The following is a 10,674-nucleotide window of genomic DNA, read 5'->3' on the forward strand; positions in this document are numbered from 1 at the left end:
CAGCGGAGGGCTGGGTGGGGAGAAACCGGGTGAGGACAACGCTCCCGGGGCGACGGGGAGAGCGGGGCGAGGAGGACGGGGCTGGCTCCACTCCGCACCGGGACCCAGCGCTGGCGGCGGCAGCGGCCCGGCGGCCCTTTCTCATAATTGTGCGACTCGACCGGCGGAGAGCCGCGGCGCTGCCGCGTCAGCGCGCACCGCCCCCGGGAGGAGGGGGCCGCCGGGCGCGGCCCGCTACTGCCCTCCCTTTTGCCGGCCGGCCGGCAGGCATGAAGGCAGGCTGCCGCGCCGCTGCTCCCCTCAGGGCGGGGGCGGGACGACCGGCGAGGCGAGGGGGGCAGCCCCCGACAGCGCCCCCCAAGTACCCTGGCAAGGTGTAAATGGCAGCCGGAGGGCAGGCGCCCGTGACCCCGCGCGCTGCTGGTGAGGTAAATCCCGAAGAGGCGGTAAAAACAGCTTTCCGGGAATGAAACCAGTCTGGCTGGCACCGCGCGGTTCGAAGAGAAAGCTCGGCTGCCGAGGGCCCCGTCTCTCTGTAAAAGCACTGGTCCTGGCAGCGGGCTCGGCGGCGGCTTGGGGCAGCACGGGGCCTGGGCCCGGGCCCCCTCTTCCCACTCGAGGAAACGCCACTGCCGCCGGGTCGGTGGCGGTCCGTGGTCAGTCACGGGTAGCTGGTGCCTGGAGAAGGCCACCCGGCGTTATTCACTGTCGAAACTACATCACGGGGGACAGCGCTAGCTAAGGTTGGTTTGAGCTTCTCTTGCTGTCGTGCCATTAGCACTGTATCAAACATGCGTTGTGACACTGTCTGAGCAAAATTGGAGGAAAGTTTATTTTGAAGGAAGAAAGGAGGACATGTTTCTTCCACTTCAATCAGTTCTTTTCCCGATTTAGATTAGAAACTGTCCAGCGCAGAAACCTTGACTTTTTGTCAGCAAAACCTGAGAATCAGTATCACTAATAAAAAGTCTTGTAGAATAATTCCCACTACATGTTCCAATATTTATCTTTTGCAACAAACTGTATGTTAGGATAAACTTTAATTATTTCTGCCCTTAAGCTTGGCTCAAATTATTGGTGTTCCCTAAATATGAAAAACATCCAAAATGTACATCTAGTATTACTGCTATGCCGTTAATTTTTATTTAAGACAGAGGAAGTTAGCTCAGTGTTTCCTTTGCGATGAAAACATGGTCCAAAAGTGAGTTAAATCTGGCTCAAAGGTCCTGGTACAACTTCCAAAATACCAAAGCTGTACAAGAGTGGTAATTTTGTATAAACACAATCAGAACATTCACATTTATCTAAAACCTTTGATTTTTGTTATCAGGCCTTATCATTTGTCTGCACTGTTGTGACATTACTTTGAATGTCATATCATCTGTCTCCCCTTGCTGCAAAAAGTATGGTGTTGGGCTAAGCTGACAGGAACTGTGTGCCTGCACCTGAACTGCCAGTTTGCGCATCGGACAGTAAAAGAGCTCTGCACATACTCAGAGCAAAACACCGGTGAGCCTCAGCTTGACAGAAACAGTCTCTGAAGAGTCTGAGGCTCAATAACACTACTAAACTTACTAGACCCGCTCCAGTTATTAGAAAGGGATGATCAAAAATCAAACCAGGCACTAAAACAAAAGCAACAGAACTAGCAGATACTAGTTTAAACTGACCTGTAGCTATCAAGAAACAAAATGTCTTCTCATTAACAGCCATTCAGCAGGGCAGATCCTGTAGGAAATTCTGGTGGCAGAACCCATTTGCTGCAAATAATAGGTGCAAATTTGTGAAGACCAACACACCTGCAGGCTTTCAGGGAGTTGCTGCAGGGAATTCCTCAGCTGCAGGGGACCCCTAATGCTAGTTAACTTCAGAAGAATACGTGCTATTTTACATAGGTATGAAAATTAGGCTCCTAGGACTCTTAATTTCCATAGAATAGAAAATCCAGGCATTTCTAGGGAAAAGCTAAATAAATTCTGAATACAAGATCTCCCAGCTAACAGGCTAAATTCACTCTTGTTCCCACCTGGCTTCCCCTGTGCCAGTGCTAGTTCTTGGCTTACAGAGCAGGAACAGAAGCAGCAGTGGAAGCCTAGTAAGATTTTTCTGGAGATGGTTCAAGAACTTTCCAAAGGAAAGCAGAGAAAATGGGGGATTTCTGAATTCTTCAGCTAAGACTATAAAGCATTTCTGACAAACTACCACATTCCTGCTTCCTCCCTTCCTTTTTCCCTTTCTAATTAATCGAAACCTCCTCACATCCCACATGAAGTTCATGAGCAAGTCCTTCTATGACTAGGTCCCTCATGTCATACCGGTATTTGGGCTAGACTGACTTGATTCTCATGGTTATCATGTTGGCCTCTAAGTTACTAAGTAACCAAGGGCTAGAAGGAGCAAGGGAATTGGGAGAAAGTAGCTGGAGGCCAGCCTGGGCATGAGACTACTCTGGTACAAGCTATTGTTTTAGAACATGCTTAAGGTGAAGAATTTTCCATGCCTTTTTTCCTGTTGATCATGCAAAAATGTAGAGAGATTGACATCAAATTATTTGAGAGTTAAACTGTTTGTGATAAACTTAGATGGAAAGACAGCCCATTGTTTCACTGGAACAGCTTGTGAAGAACATGAAGGGAAAATGACTCATCAACATCCTCTCTGCCTCACTGTCAGGAGGAGCATCAGCCTTCAGAAAGAGCATTGTGGAAGGCGGGCAGGACATAGCACCATAGTGAAACACGTCCCCCTGACCTGGGACTGATGGCACATGGCACAAGGAAGTCACCTTATATCCTTTTCTTACATTGATCAGCCATACAGAACATGATGTGATCTGACCCTAAAAACTAGCAGCATTAGTCATCCAAAAAGAGTGAATTCTTGAACACTCAGATGCTAAATCTTGTTTTCATTGCTGTACCCCAACCTTAGAGGGCTAAGCAGTAGGATAAATATTTGTCACCCTAAATGTTACCTTCCAACCACACCAAATGTCAGCTAAAAATTCCTCTGGTATCTTTTTCCAAATCAACAACTGTCAGCTGTGAATTAGAAGGAAATAATGAAGCATTATTTTATACCTAATTGCATTTAAGGACCTTTAACCCAAAGCAAGGTTCTGTTATCTAAAATGGAATATAACTGGTTTGAACACAACTCCTTTGCTATGTGGTTCCCGTATCTCACTTTTATATCTCAAAGCAAACTATCAGTCTGCCACTGGCACTTTATGTTGAATAATTATTTGTTATGTAATCATCACCAGACCTAGTCAAATTGGTGATGTCAACCTTAATAGGTTTTACATCGCATTAAGCCAGCTGTAACTTGATCTCTCCGCAGTAAGTGCTAAAGGATTGTCAGAAACGTCTCTAAGGAAGCCCTTATCTCAATATTGCAATATCCAGTAGCCAGGATGAGGCTGTTTGATTGCTTGCTTACCCTCATGTAGATGAAATACTGATTCGTGCAGAAAGAAAAAATTAATATACAGCATTCCTCTTCATGGGAAATGAAATGAGTTACCATTAAATAAAAGTAATCTGGTTCTCACTTTTTTTTTTTTTGCTTGACTCTGTAATAAGTTTTACCAGAGATACACTCTGTTATTCCACAGCTGTTCTTTTGAAGTTGTTCAAAATACGTGCTGGAGTTTGTATAGTTAAATCGGATACAAATGCCAACTGATAAGGAGATCTAGTTAATATCCTACTTGAGGTCAAACAGATTCTATGTAGAAAACATTTTTGTCCTTTACTAAAGTCACCTTGGCAGAAGAGAGGTATTATCGATTCACTTTTCTTACTCTTTTAACAAGGGTGAATTCTCCTAAACCCTTACCCCACACCTCCCAGGTTTGTCCATGCCTGCTCTATCTAGGTAAATCAGCCGTATAGCCGTAGCGCAAGTGGCAACTCACCAGTTTACATTCGGGCTGCTACTCCTGAACATTGAAGATACTTATTTTTTCAACATGAAAGTTTAAAATTTGTCGAGTAAGGCAAAAAAGTCTCCATTATTTGTGAGGGGTTTTTCTATCACTGGAGTTGCAGAGTTTCTGTGAAAGCATTTTGCCCAATACCTCTCTGATAATACCCCAAATATCATTACAAACATGCAACTTTTCAGCAATTCAAAATATGCTATTTCAAAATGGGATGAAGTAGAAACAGCTTATTGCTGTTAATCACAACACTTAGGAAATAAAACCTAAAAGGAGGAGGCTTGTTTCCATTGAAGCCAGGGAAAATAAAACTAAAATAATATGTAACTTCACAGTTTTTAAACTGTTCAGAAATTTTGGTTACTTTGTTGGTGTGTGATATGCTCCAGTTGCACATCTTCTGAAGAGGTCCCAAAGGTTTAGTAATCTTTTTGCACTATACAAAAAAGCAGTCAGTCTGAGCAGTGTGTTAGCTTTAACAGCTGAGAAGGTATGTATTCCCTCAAAGGAAACAAGCGCCTTAGCTGTAAGGTCAAGAAACAGGTCATGAAATCTAGGGTAAATTCAAAACACATCGGGAGAAAAATAACATAAGAAAATTTAATTTTGCATGTTTAACAGTCATAAAACAGGTTTAGACTCCATTCTCACAAGCAGTGTGTGTATTTAAAGTAACAGAACTGCTTGTGTATTAAAATTGGCAAAATAGCATTGACATCTTGCTGTATGAAGTAATTCTAAAAAGGGAAGGTGGAGGTAGCATGCCTTTAGAAATAAGAGAGCTCGTCTGGTATCACTCAAAAGCCAATAGTGCAGTTAAGCTCCCCTCTGACCATGAGGCCTGTCACAACAGCATGAGGGTGTTTTCACTGCATTTAGCCTCTTAAATTAGGGCGAGAGCATTCTTTCATCTACAAAGTCAGCCATTTACTTTGCAATGCAGATGTAGGGAAAGCTACGTAAGGCTCCTCAGGTTTTCAGTGCCTCCCCATGTTTCTGGGACTGGCAAATTACCAGCAACACTAGGCAAGGATGGAGCGTGGGCTTTCTGGTAGCGGTGCAAAGGCCCGGATGACCCAAAGCACCAAGCTCAGAGCGCAAAACTAGTAACTCATGTTCAGCTTTACGGTATGGCTTGTCACATCCAAATTAGGCAAATGAAAGCGTGAGTTTTCAAGTTTTAAAAATCTGCATTGAAGATACTCCATATTAATAAGAAGGGATATTCAAGTTAATGAGGTAAATAAGCTGAGCACACACAGTATTTCTGAATGCGCAATTTTGCCTTCAACAAACTCTGTAAGTGTACAAAAAAAGATATATTACCCAACCCATCATCTAAAGTATAAGCATATACTGTATTTGGGAATATGATACATTACTTACTGCTCAGAAAGCTGTGTTTGAGAGCTTAACCAACACAGGCCCAAGTCTTGCACGAAACCGCCGAGGGTGTGCCTCCAAATGTCTCTATTTACGTGCACAAAAGCCAGTAGCTGCCAGGAACAGCATGGGGACATTTGCACCTTAATGGTGACCCTTTGCAAGATTTTATCAGTGCCTGCCTTTACAAAATAACTAAAGCGACTTTGTGTCAGTTTTGTTCCTTCTGAACTTTCTACCCCTGTAACTTTCATAGGGTTTTAAAACTTCTCTGTGAAAATTTGTTCCTGCTGCAAGCTTCAGGTTCACAAATTGTTTGAGTTTTTAGCTTGTTAGCCCCTGAGCTGGTGCATGGTAGACAGGTAGTGAGGCGGACCTTGCGTAGAGATGCTCCACGTGCAAGAGGTGCAGCATCTCCTTCCATGACCGCGCTGCCCAAACCAGCAGGGGAAAGCGGCGGCAGCAGCCAGAGGTGCTGCCTTCCCACGCGGCCAGGCAGCAGCAGCGGGCGGCAATGCCAGCCTAGTGCCACAGCCCTAAACAAGCTGCTTTGTAAGAACAGGGCAGCAGGTCAAACCAAGTGCTTCCTGAAATTTAGAAATCGGAGACGGGTGCACAGGTATCCTTACAGAGCTCTGATTTTTCTTTTTTTTTTTTTTTTTTTTTTTAAATCAAGGGATTGTTACCTCATAATCAAAAGATAAAATTTTAGGTGAGCCTATACAGGACTGGTCTTAATTGTCCAACTTCAAATTCTTATTTGAGAGTGACCCTGACAAAAGCATCAATTTGTCCTGCAGAGGCTTGCTGTTCCATTTCCTAGAGAAAAAAGGGTACCAAGGGGGCATGTGTTTGCTCCTTTTCCATCGTTACAATAATGTAAATTTACATTTTGAATTTATTTTTTAATTACTCACCTACAAGAGAAATACCTGTTTGCTAATTTTCTGCAGTTAGTTGCCTTAAATCCAGGAGGATGGATCAATTTCCCAGCATAGTCTCCATTACCTTTTGAAACAAACATTGAAGGACCCCACTTTTCTTGTTGCTTTGATAGGGACACATCACATAAAAGCTTGAAATTAAATTAACTAAGTTATTGTTGACCTTTTAAATGTACCAATACCTGTTGTATTTCCTTGTATTCCCAAGCATGTACAATACAGAGGTTGATATATTCTGGTAGCCTTTCTGCGAAACGCAGGGAGAGCCAGTACGAGCACATTTCAGCTTCGGATAAAACTGTAAAAAACTTTCTTTACTTCTTTTGGTTTTCAAATCTAAGCCAGGTTGTTGCACCAACATTAATGCAATCCCAGAAAGTCAGTGGGACTGTAAAACAGATAAGGATGTGCAGAAGATAAGCTATTGTTTTAAATTCCAGTTTCTGGTGGATTGAACTGGTGGGTGTGACGCTGCATTTAAGAGTCAAAAAAAAAAAATCAACCTCCTCATAAACACTGGTCTGCATACCACAACAGAGGCACTTATTGTCCAAGACAAAGTAATATGCAAAGACACTTCAAAACATGCTGATATTGCCCCAAATAGAAAAGAGAAAAGAAAGGAGATGAGTATGTGCACGAGCAAGGAGAGGGAACAGAAAACCAGACAGCAGAATACCTGTGAGCACACTCCTATGAAAAAGCTGAAGGGGAGCTCTTTGATCTAAACACTTCATTGGTTAAAAGGTCTTTGAGCTGCAAGCAAAAAAACTTCTGAGCTATTTGATGCCCTCAGTGTTCAGGGAAACAGGATCTTGCACATTCTTTATAAATAAGAAGGATTCCAGAGATACCTGAGCCTCCATCATCAGGCTCTCTCAAGAACACAAAACCTTGAACTTTGATCATTCATTTCTGACAAAAGGGCTAACAGTCGGAGTTGCTCTCCTCCTTCTTTCCTTAAAAATTAGAAAGATAAATAATTCGCACAGTAAAATGTGCTAGATAGGCTACTTAAAAATGAAAGTGCTTTATCTTCTGAAAGCATTACAAATCCTAAGACAACTTTTAAATATGCTTATATCTAACAGTTTAGAAGTAGTAAATTATTCCAAGTGAAAAATCAAACTCACCTTGTGGTGACAAAATTTAAGTTTTTTCTATGGAGGAAAAAAAAAAGCAGGTTATTCAAACTGGAAAACCAGCAGAAAAATGCCTTAATAATCAGAGTAGCAGAGTCGGAAGGCTCCTCTATATCCAATCCCACCACTCAGAGCAGGCTGCCAGGCCTGCATCCACTTGTATTTTGAGTATCTCCAAGGATGGAATCTCCACAAACTCTCCGGGCAACCTGCTCCAGTATTTCTCCACACTCAGTGAAAAGCTTTTTCTTACATCTAAATGGAATTGCATGGTAAAGACTGGACCAACCTAAACAGGCAAGCACTTGTTAACTAATAATGGCAACCCTCTTCCTTAGAAGAAAATGCTTCTCTTCTGCTTGCAGTTTTGAAGCCTCCAAGATGCAGTTTTGCTAGTGTCAAATGTACCAGCCTTAACAACAGCATGCATGGGGAACAGACAGTTAAAGACAAGTTTGCTGACTACAGCTGTGTCTGTTCTTCCTAACTTCTCTACTTTAAAAAATAAATTCAAAGAGCATTTTGGAGAGTTTTCTCCCATATAAGTACACAATTACAGTAACTCAATGCTACTGGAACCTCCAGTGTAGGAGCAGAAGAGACTTAAAAACATGTTAAATACACACTATCTCAGGGTTCTAGGGATGTCTCAAGGATCACAGATCACATGTATTCAGGTTCAGTGATTCCCACCCCCTCGCCCAGCTGCCAACATTTCCAACCCAGCCTGGGTTTGAAGACTGAAGCTTGGCTTTTTCTTGCCCTTCATGTCCAAGGCTAAGTACGTTCAGTTGAACGACGATTCCACAGCACTAATTCCGAGGCTGAACGCAAGCAAGCTTGTTACTATCAAGAAGTTTGCATGTGTTAAATTTCTAACTCACTGTTTGTCAGGTATACTTTCACAGAGCCCCATGACTAAAGGCTGTACAATACACATTTGCTGAGTTAGACCAATAAAACTGAAGTAGCTCAATTCACAGTCTTCAGTTCTGCCCCCTGCCCCTGGAAAAAAATAGAGGGGGGCGGGGGGGGAAAGCAATCCACCAAAACCACCACATAGGTATCTGCAAACAGAATCAGAACTTTGATACAACAGGAAGGATAAAAACTGTGACTACGTATTTATGGGTGCGTATCATGAATTTTTAATTTACTTGGTATTATGAAGTGTTAACTGTTTTGCCATAAACATTCACAGTAAGAAAAAGATGAGTCAGAACAAAGCAATTACTCAACTTTTTTTTTCCCCCAAGTAACATTTATTAACAACATTCTTAAAGTGATAACTTAAGAGTCATAGGGAAGGGGCCTGTTGTCAGTAAACATACAATGAAAAGGTAGTAAGATTTTTATATTAAAGTATGACAAAAAAGGCTTTTAACATAGTGTTTAGCCCAACCAAATTTAATATTAAAAACATTCAAAATTGCTAAGTGTTGCAATCAGTTCTATTGAACTTATAAAAACCTCATTTCAGTAGTCAACACTAACCTATTATTTATATAAAATTTTAAACTCCATTCTTAATTCTTGTAAACAAAGCACCTAAGCATTTGAAAGAAAAAAGTTAGTTTACATCCTATTAAACTGCAGCACATACGTGTGAAACCTCAGGCATGATTAGGCACGGAGCATAATTAGGCACAGAACAAGACAGGGCTTCCACAGCCAGCTGCTGAATACACTGCTGTTGCCAAAGGTCTTCTTTATTTATACTAATTCCGTTATCATTTGTAGCTGAAAATTTAATAAATCCTCCATGAAGAAGACTTCAAAGAGAAAAAGGAGTCATAGCACATAGATTTGTGAAGCTTCTCAGGGGTTTGAGAGGTGCATGACTTTGAATCAGTTATCTCTTTCAGGAATTCTCAGACACTTCATAACCATTTAACTTAGATACTGGGCTTGTCAAAGAGCATGACAACAAACGCAGACATCAAGTTTGAGCCGGCTATTGGAACACGGGAGCATGCTGTAATTTATTATTAAGTGCCAGTCAAATAAAAATTGACAATGGTGTGCAAGATGATTGTATTCTGAGGCTGTCAGTTCAAGCTTAGGTCAAGAAAGTCGAGGGGGGGCAACTACTAGTGTATGGAAGCTGTTTGTAATTTCTGTTTTCTTAGGGAAGTTGCAGACAAGGTGGTTATCTTACCCGTATGAACTGGCACCACAGTCAATCTGTGTGAATGGCAACAACTGGTACTCAGGCTATAAGTTTGTCTGCTCTTGACTCTTGCAAACAAAAGTTTAAACTTGGTAAAGATCACGTAAAGCAGTGAATTTGCAGTAAGCTTTTGTTAACTGCCAATATAGGTTTACAATTGTCTTAATTAGCATACTGCTAAACTAGATTTAATCTGGGTAAATTTTCCTGAGCCAACATGCCCCAAAGTAACTACAAATGCCTAGAGGTGACCTTCAGATGAACACTGAGGCATTTACAGGAGGCGCTGCAGGAAAGCCTGCATTGCCATTGCCCAGCATGTGCTTATTCGGTTGTTTCCTTCAGGGTTCTTGAACTTGTACTGACTGTAGGAGTGATATTTATTTAAAGAACAGGAAAACCGTTTTAACGACCACCTGACATTAGCACTAAGTGAACTCAGTGGTTTCCTGTTGTTGCCTTCTCCAATTATCTTTGGTGAAAAGTGTTAGCATTACAGCCATACAAGTTTTCTATGCCTACTCCCCCTCAGTTTGCAGTTTCCTGAAAAAAGAAGTGTCAAACTCAAACTCTTCTAAATGCAAACTAATAATTTCAAATATTTCTCCTTTTCTAAGTCTTTAAAAGATAAAACAGATTAAGATTAAACAAGTTAAAAGACATGCATTGGCCTTAACTAACACAGGCACTACTAACACTACTCAAACCTGTTGTTTTGTCTATCAATTGCAAATAATTTTCAGAAATAGTTTCCAAAAAGTATGGTGTAGATGCAAAACCTAAAGAAATCTGTCCTGTCTTCCTCTATCCCTTTGAACTGATCCACAGCCAAATGAAGACCACAAACGTAGACCTAGTCTCAATGGGTAGAAGAACCAGGCCACAGTTAACATTTCACCCCACCTCCCCAATAGCATTTCCTGAGCAAAAACCCTCTTGCCTTTCACACCATCTAACTATTCCAGGAGCTGTGCTGCTGTACCTAAGTTTCCAGGACCACTGTGTAAGTACCTCCCCCCCTTTCTTTTTTAAATGGTTGGCAATGTATATAATCCAAAAGACTTGCATCAAAGCTTAACAGTTGCCACAATT

Source organism: Phalacrocorax carbo, chromosome 7, assembly GCF_963921805.1.
Source record: "Phalacrocorax carbo chromosome 7, bPhaCar2.1, whole genome shotgun sequence".
NCBI lineage: Eukaryota > Metazoa > Chordata > Aves > Suliformes > Phalacrocoracidae > Phalacrocorax > Phalacrocorax carbo.